This window comes from Acomys russatus, unplaced genomic scaffold, assembly GCF_903995435.1.
Source record: "Acomys russatus unplaced genomic scaffold, mAcoRus1.1, whole genome shotgun sequence".
Taxonomy (NCBI): domain Eukaryota; kingdom Metazoa; phylum Chordata; class Mammalia; order Rodentia; family Muridae; genus Acomys; species Acomys russatus.
In genome coordinates this window covers 1-9,106 of record NW_026131558.1, presented here as the reverse complement: position 1 = coordinate 9,106, position 9,106 = coordinate 1, and the positions used below count along the sequence as shown (strand labels likewise).

The following is a 9,106-nucleotide window of genomic DNA, read 5'->3' as shown; positions in this document are numbered from 1 at the left end:
ATTAGAACTTCTTGAGAACAGGACGGACAGAGATGAGAAATGTGATGTGAGAGCCAGCTCCGTGTGCCGCGGTGGACCATTCTTCCCTGGTGACCAACGCGAGCTGGACCTCCTCGGCTCACCTCGTAGGCTCCCTGAGTGTTGGACCCACCTGACTTGTCTCTTCTCTTGATGACAGCAGGCAGTGGAGTCAGCCACATGCTAAGATATCTTGCCAGGGTCAACTTCTGCCCTCCAAAGGTTATTAGTAATAGCGGCAGAGGAGATTGTAAAGCTAACGTATGATCGATTTGAATGACTTGGGTACCATTCCTAAAGTAGGTTTGGGAGGCACAAAAGGCAACAAAGTTTGGATGGTCCTGGGATCTGGCTCAGCTAGGTTAGGATGGTTTGTGTTCCGTGTGTGTATGTCGGGTAGGGGTGGGGGGTGGGGGGCGGGGAGGGTTCCGGAGGGGGTGGGGAAAGGCGGAGGGGAAAGCCAGCAGCTAGGAGGAGGGGTAGAGTTTCTGGGCGGGGAGGGGGACGCCGGGGCGCGGTGACGGGAACAATGAGCTGCCAATTCGTGAGTCTCCAGTGACTGTAGAGATTGACGTGGGGGGACACGTCAAATTGATTTCTCGCACCCAGCAGCTTCCCGGTCAGACGAATTTCTCCCAATCGGATGAAGTTCACCTTGGGCCTGGGGTCGCGGGCCTGGAGAGTGTCCTGGGAGCGGGCGGCGGCGGCGGCTGCGGCGGTGGGCCCCTGGGGCAGGCGGCGCGCTGGGCAGCTGCTCACTGCGCGTCTCCAGCCGCCGCGGCCCTCGGCTCGCACGCGCCCTCCCTCTATGCCTCTCCGGCGGTGGCGGCGCCCGAGCTCTCCCGGACTGCGCCGGGCCCAGTCCCCGCCGCTCCGGCGCCAGGCAGCTGGCTGGCCCGCGCGCGATGGGTAAGGGGCGAACCTCAGGGCCGGGTGCGGGAGGGTGCGGAGCGGGGTTGAGACTCTCTGCCTCCCTATCTACCCGCTGATCCACTTGGCCTGGGAAACGCGTTCACTACTGTTCCCAGTCACTGAGGGGGCAATCCCTTAAGTTCAGGGAGGAGGTGAGGACGCGACCAAAGTTCCGTAAAAGCAAGGAGGCTGAGGCGCGCGGTGCCTGCCTCTAGCTCTGACTTTTGCTAGCACGTCCGCCGTTCTGTTCTCAGGATCTGAGCTGTCAGGAGTGGGGGTAGACCTGCGGGTTACCTTAGGTCGAGCGAGGGTGCAGTGCAGTCCCTTGGGGATACACTCGGCTAACCCTCCGGTGTTTCCTTCCTCGCCTGCTCACTCCTATCCGGCGCGTCCGTAGAGCAGACGTACGGTGAAGTGAACCAGCTTGGTGGTGTGTTCGTTAATGGCCGTCCTCTGCCCAACGCTATTCGCCTACGCATCGTAGAGCTAGCACAGCTGGGTATCCGACCCTGTGACATCAGTAGGCAACTGCGGGTCTCCCACGGCTGCGTGAGCAAGATCCTGGCGCGCTACAACGAGACCGGCTCATCCTGCCCGGGGCCATTGGGGGCAGCAAACCCGAGTCACCACTCCCAATGTAGTGAAACACATCCGGGACTACAAGCAGGGCGACCCTGGCATCTTTGCCTGGGAGATCCGTGACCGGCTACTGGCTGACGGCGTCTGTGACAAGTACAACGTGCCCTCTGTGAGCTCCATCAGTCGCATCCTGAGAAACAAGATCGGCAGTCTGGCGCAGCCAGGACCTATGAAGCAAGTAAGCAGCCGCCTCCGCAGCCTGCGCTGCCTTACAATCATATCTACCAGTACCCCTACCCCAGCCCAGTGTCGCCCACGGGCACCAAGATGGGCAGCCATCCCGGGGTCCCCGGCTCAGCGGGTCACGTCAGTATCCCTCGTTCATGGCCCTCTGCACACTCGGTCAGCAACATCTTGGGCATCCGGACGTTTATGGAGCAAACAGGTCAGTCGTGATGTCTTCTGTAATTCTCCACAGAAGGGCAGAGTTGGGGGCGGGAAGATGAGCTAGGGGGTTGCATGCCCTTCTCCTCCTAGGACTGATTTTGGCTCAGAAAATAGTTCAGGGCTGGTCACGCAGGCTGGGGGTCCAGAACCTTCTGTGGGAGTCTTCGGACATCTTGAACTTTTTATGACAAATATGGAAAATATTTCTCAAATAGAAGAGCAGACCCAGACCACAAAATCGGAGGCCTGAAATTGAACTTTTTCATTCTTGCAAAAGAATGCAAATGCCTATCGCCAAATCTAAGCCAAACAAACCGCTCAGGCCATTCGGTGCGAGCCTTCTTCAGGTTCCTTCAAGAGCTTATGCAGGCCCAGAAGTTCTTTTGAAATGAGAAAGATAATAGCGCCCCATTTTCTTCAGGGGTAGTCACCAGTACTTATGCTTTGATTGTCATTAAAATCCAATCAACATTGGTAATTCTGTTGCATGGAGAGGGCGGGAGGTTTCGGGCAAATTTGGTGCTCTGCCTAGGGCGATATATGTGGGTGTTTTCTAGAAGCACCATTCCCTTTCCCTAGCAGCTAGTGTTTCCTTCCTCACTCCAGCAGACACGGGGTGGTGGTGGGAGACAGTAAAACAGCATAGGAAGTGGACTGCTTGCTCCCGATCTCTGAGGCCCTGCAAACTATTTCATTTGAGTGGCTCTATACCAGAACAGCAACTAAGCAAAACTCCTCCTCGGGGAGCAGCGGAGAGCACGTAGTAGGGAGGTGACCTCCAGGTCTGTGCCTACGTTTGAAGGTTTCCCTCAGCATGGCGCACACACCTGATCTGGGAGCCATTCTGTGCTTGAGACATCCTGATATAGGTCTCGAGATTGTTGCCTCTTTGAGGAGACCGAGAATGGTCCGTAGAGGCTGTCAGGGCCAAAATGTTCTTGTAGCCCTCTAGATGCTAATAAAGACACCCAGAGGCTTACACAATTTTTTGTAAAGTTGCTTTGAACTTGAAAGCTTCTGGCTGTCACTTCTGAGCAGTGGACAAACCGGCCTCCACCGCTTGAGCCTCTCTCAGATGCTTATGTCTTTTCGTAGGAAGCGGGCGCCAGAGTTGCAGGAAATAAAGGGCAGGCCCCTTTCCTCCTGCCCCGAAGTGCGGGACCCTGCCACCACTCTCACCTCCGAAGAAAGGCCTTGGGAGTCCTGGCAGCCTCCGGGTGTGGGAGGGGATATCTGGCAGCGCCCAGTGATTCTAGTTGGGTCATTGGCTCATGTGCAAAAGTGGAGTGCACAGACTTCCGTTCCATCTGCGTTCCTGCAGGGGCCCTGGCCGGGGGCGAAGGCGCTGCCTACTCCCCCAAGATGGAAGACTGGGCGGGTGTGAAACCGCGCGGCCTTCCCCACCTCTCCAACAGTGAATGGCTCGAGAAACCTGCCTTGGAGGCCGACATTAAATACACTCAGGTAACCCGAATGCTGGGCAAGTAGGTGACCTTTGGTGGCGGGAGGGGCGGGTCGGTGCGGAGGAGAGTGGAGGTGAGGGAGATAGAGAAACAGTAGCCTCGTTTCCGAGGCAAGTTTTGCAAAATCAAGGCAGAGAGCATCTTCCAGAGGCCTACTGCTCTCCTCAAGTTCCAAGGTCATAGTTTGCTGCCGCCTGGCTTTCCATATAAGGAGGCCGGCTTGCCTTTCGATTGGGGGAAAAAAGCCAGAAGCCCCCTTATCTCTGAACCCCAAAGATGTTTAGACTCCCTCACTTTTATTAGCACACTGAAATATTTGGAGCAGATTTTTTTTTTTTTTTTTTTTTTTAAGAAACCAGGCTGCATAGGAGTCCTAGAATAGTGACTCGGACAGCAGAGTCCGCGTCAGCTTGGCCTGTGCTAGAGAAGTCTGCGGGTTTTCTGACTCTGTCTCTTTCGGCAGTCGGCTTCCAGCCTCTCCGCAGTGGGCGGCTTCCTCCCCGCCTGTGCCTACCCGGCTTCCAACCAGCACGGTGTGTACAGTGCTCCAGCAGCGGGCTACCTGTCTCCCGGCCCGCCCTGGCCACCGGCCCAGGCACCCCCGCTGGCGCCCCACGGAGCTAGTGTGGCGGTTCACGGCGGGGAGCTTGCAGCAGCAATGACCTTCAAACACCCCAGCCGAGAAGGTGAGGGGCACCATCTGGGAGGTGCGAAGATACTGGAGGGGTTAGAAAGCGGGGGAGAGGAGCTTGGGAGACAGAAGGAGGGGAGGGAGAAGGAGGGAGGAAGTGAGTGAGGGGGTGGGAAAGAGTTGGGGGAGAAGCAGAGAGGAGAGGAGGGGGAGGGGAGGGAAAGGGAGGAGAGGAGGGGGTGGGAGAGGAGGGGAGATTGGGACAGATTCATCTCCAGCAGGTGTCCCTAAGAAAGGGCACAGGAAGGATGAGGGACTTCCTAAAAACCCAATTGAGAGAGAGAAGAGGGTCGGGCTGGTAATCTAGACTTTAGGTGTGATCAGAGTTCTTGTGTCTTTGGTGGAGTTACCGTTGCTGGTCTCTGGCTTCAGGTTTCTCCATGCCAGGAATGGTCTAAAACGCCCACATTTGTGTAGACCGCAAAAATGCTGTGTAGACTGCAAAACGGTCCAGGCCCACATTTGTATACCCTACAGGTGGGATTGGACCAGCCCGTGGCACCCCTGACTTCTATGGGTCCTTGCCCCCCACCCCCACCTCCGCTGTTTCTTCCTGATCCCCTTTAACCCTTAGCCCTGGATTCTTTTTTCTCAGCGCAGTCGCAGTCGGTGGGGAAAGTATTTAGGTTCTTTCTTTCCTAGGGCACAGAGACTCATCCCTCCTCTCTAAACTTCACCCCACCCTCGTCTCCCTGCCCCTCCAAATGTGCTTCCTAAAAAGCTAGCTAGGGTATTTCACCTATGGGGTCAGCATGGATTAAATCGAACTGTCCATGAAGTTCTTGTTTTTCCCTTAACTTGGGAAACAATTCACCTAATCTTGACTCTGCCAGTTTTGGACCTGTTTATATTTAGGTTTTGATCACCATAAAACTTAAACTTCACTGCCTCTCCCATCAGGAAGCTAGTCCTCACCTTCTCTGTCTCTCACACCCACGTTGGAGAGGTTTGTGGCCATGGCCAGGCAGATGATACTGGTTCCCAGGCAAAAAGAGATATTTAGAAGGAGTTTTAGTGATGCAGTGTGACAGAATATGGGCACCCAAAGGGAGCACTAGGGTACTGCCCACATAAGTGAACTTTTAAATTTTTTAAAAAAGTTTTTTTAAAAATAAAAAACACTCACACCCCTGGATATTAAAATAACATTCATTTGTCAAAATATTCAGAAATCCATGCACAGAAGACTGACCAAGTTAGAAAATTTATTTTAATTTAGTTTAAATAACAGGATATACTGCTTGCTCATTTGGAGAAAAATCCATGAAAGAATTCTGAAAACTGAGACTGAAAAAGCTCCCAATAGCCCTACATATACGGACAGGTGAGGATTGCAGTCAGTTCCTCCACCTCTCACACTGAAATTCAGGATCATTCATGCGGACCTTTGAAAGAGATTCACCACACTGTGTAAGGAGCAGGCTTATTTGAATTAAAAAATATAGACAAGAATTTAAATGATTTCTCCCGGAGAAGAAATCCTGGTCCCAAGGAGAAGGAAGACAGAGGAAAATAAAGAGATCATTGATTCCAGTGGGAGTAGTCCATTTTTCAGAAGCGCCACTTGGGCCAGTGGGTGCTTCCAGCCCCACATTAGAAACAGGTGCTGCAGTGTGCCTAAGATCCCAAGGTGACCTTACACGCACTCTGGAGAGTGATCAGTATTTGGCCTTGTATCTGATCAACTTTCTTTATTAAACACCTCCTTTTAACAAATACAGAGTATCTCACTGGCAGTCATCATAGCTGCTTCCTACAGGAAAATGTCCCTTTTCAAAACCTACAACCAAGAGGCGGGGCATGGTGGTACGCCCCTGTAATCCCAGCACTTGGGAGGCAGAGGCAGGAGGATGGATCGATGTGAATTCAAGGCCAGCCTGGTCTACTGAGTCTGGGACAGCCAAGACTACACAGAGAGACCCTGTCTCCAAAACAGACAAACAACAACAACAACAAAAACCCCAAAACCTACAACCAAGTTAGCTGTGCTCATTTCTAAATCAGCAAGTTAATGTCCTGACCCACACAATTCTTAAAAAGAACTGGTTGAAGAAATTATTCACAGCCACCTTGATGAATGACTTCTCAGGCCTGCAGGCAAGCATTTGAGTTTAAGCATGGTAAGCACCTGTTTTGAAGCATGAGAATTATGTACTCCCATAGAGTATGAATTTACACTCTCCTGGGTGGAAAAGTCAACTTCAAAGATTGAGCCCTAACTGCGTCGTTTATTCAGCAATTTCTTAACCGATTAATGCCTTCAAAGAAGGCTACTCCATGAGTGAGTTTACTGTCATTACTTTTTGCTTAATTTATAATAGTAGAATTAATATTTAATTAACTTTTGATATAAATTTGTTTTTGTGGGGACAGTATGAATTCATATGAATATAAGTATACTCAGTAAAAATAAAATTATTTTGATGACCTAGTGTATATACAGAATACAACACACACTGGAGAGTTCCTCCAATTGGCTGCAAATGGGCATCTTACTGGTTCTTCAGCCTGGAGCCCCATTGAATTTCAGCAGGCAGTGACTCCAGGCTCCCTCCCGTGGAGGCGAGAAAGCAGGAGCGAGTTGGTGCTTCCCGTTTCCAGAAAGGGAACTTTAATTCTTGGCAACTGAGAGAAGAATAAGGAAATTTTATTCTCTTCACAAGGAGGGGTGAGATTTTAAGAACACCCATATCCACCCAAGGGTCTTTGTGTCAGGACTTTCCTCCCCAAGGTGACAGACCCAATTGACCTCTTCTCAAGGCAATGGGCATTCACAATGTGAAAACAGCAAACCTTTAAGGTTCGAAAACTGCTCCCAGGGGTGGAGAGATTAGAAGAAGCAAGCAAGCAAGCAAACAAACAAAACCTCCTGGCTTCCAGTAAGAAAACTGTCATAAAGAAAACTTGCTGCTTATATCTGTTAAACAGAATTTATAATTTTATTCTGATTGTTGCTGATACAGAGTTGGTGCTTGAAGGATACAGAAAAAAGAGTCCTGTCATGGACAACTAACCAGACAGCCTATTCCTTCTGATTCTCTGTCCCACTGTGCTGTGCTCTTGCAATTCCAGTACTTTTAAGATGTCCACCCTAATCCTGTTCCCAGAGATTAGACTAACTATGCCAAGTGACCCCTGGGTAGAGGTTCCCAGAATGGTGCCCACCCACATTCCTAGGGTGCAACAGAAGACAAAGAAGGGGGGTGCTGAGACAGAGATGAAACAGGAGAATCCTGGCTCCCTGAAAGTGGAGTGGAATCCATCTCCTGGCTCCTGGGTGTTTATTTTTCTCCACTGGTCTCTGAGTTAACTCACTCTTGCCTGAGAAACCTCCACCTTGGATGCTTCTCAGACATTTTTAAAAACGCATCTTCACTTTTGAAGAGTGCAGACAGGGTGGAAAGAGGTCTGGGCACTTGGTTGTGAAGTCATAACCATGTTTAGTAAAGAGAGGTGTGGAGGCACTTGGGTGCTTTGTCCTGAACCATCTGCATATCTCTTCAAAATCTCTCTCTCTCTCTCTCTCTCTCTCTCTCTCTCTCTCTCTCTCTCTCTCTCTCTCTTTCGTGTGTGTGTGTGTGTGTGTGCATGCACACTTTGAGATAGAACAGGCACAGCATGTTATGCCTGGAGCGAGGAGGAGGATAGCTGTCAAGTCAGAATACCCTCTCACGGGCCTGGCATTGAGACTTTAGAAGAGGTCTTGTTGCGGGAGGAGGGAAGGAAAATCGAACCCACCCCCTCCACCTTTAGAGATAACTGTTTTTGCCTCCTGGTGCAGGAAAGGCTGCACAGCAGGACAGGTTCTTGGGGCAAAGGAAACCTGGGGTTGCACAATCTGGTGTCACTTTCTGGCTTCCAGTAGCAAGACTTGGGCCCCTTCCCAAAACCCCAAATAATAGAGCAGTTCGGAGAATACCACCTGATCTGACAAGCTAGCACTGCCACTTAATCCCGAGGCGCACAGATTCCAGCATATGCTGGGCCCGCAGTGTTTTGCTGCTTACCTAAAGCGTTACCTTGGCTTGCGCCTGAGGTCCCCAAGAATGTTTGCTGGTGCGTTTCCCCGCACCCTGCCCACCTCCAGCCACCCTGAGCTGCCCCTAGAACCCGCTGATCATTCTACTGTGCTTGGGGCAGGGGGCGGGCGCGGGAGGCTCTAGAGTAGATTGGTGGGTGGGCGTCAGCACCAGGTTAGTATTGAAGTCTCTAAGACTTGAAGACCTCCACACCACCCTTACTTAGCGCGTGGGGCAGAGGGGAAGCTTTGCCCCTGTGGTCATCATCAGGAGTGAATGCCAGGCAAAGTGGCCTGGTGAGAAGATCTGCTTGCCTAGCCCGCTTTGAGAGTGCTTCCCTGAATGGGACTAGGAAGGGTGAACGGTGCGACCTGCTGGCATCCGGCTCCATTGCCTAGGCTCTGGTCGGTGACACGATGCTCCTGTGCTTCTTCCTCAGGGGCCGAGAGGAAGCCGCCCAGCCCGGGCGGCAAGGCCACAGACGCACTCGGTAGCTTACACGGACTGCCCATCCCGGCCTCGACCTCCTAGGGGCTGTCCTTTCGCAGAGCCACGGCCTAGCGCAGAGGAGCCCGGGGCTACGTGAGGCTCAGCTCACCGGGCCACCTTGCTGGCAGCACCCTGGACACCAGGAACCCGGCCGGCGCCGCCTTGGCTTTGTCAGTCCCGCGCTTCTTCATTGATTTCCCGCGGGTCTTTTAGGTCTCTCTAAACCTTGGCTTTAGATGGTTGCCGTTCTCCTAACCATCCTAGCTCGGAAAGAGACTCTCACAGCCAGAACCTACACTTAACTTTTTTTGTCTTTTCCCATCTATATCAGTCCTTTCTCCCCCTTTCTCTTCTCCTCACTCCCATCTTCTCTCTCTTTCCCCCTTTCTCTTTCTGCACTCGCCCCTTCTTCCTTTTCACTTTTCTCACCACCGAAGATTCCATCTTTACCGCTTCCCTGACGCGATATCTCCAGTGCATTCTCCAAC

The 9,106-nt window shown here is 52.0% G+C and overlaps 1 pseudogene; it reads left to right on the top strand.

Annotated features, from left to right (window-relative positions):
* Positions 1-661: 661 nt before the first annotated feature.
* Positions 662-8,660, top strand: LOC127186294 (paired box protein Pax-1-like; annotated as a pseudogene).
* The last annotated feature ends 446 nt before the right edge of the window (positions 8,661-9,106 follow it).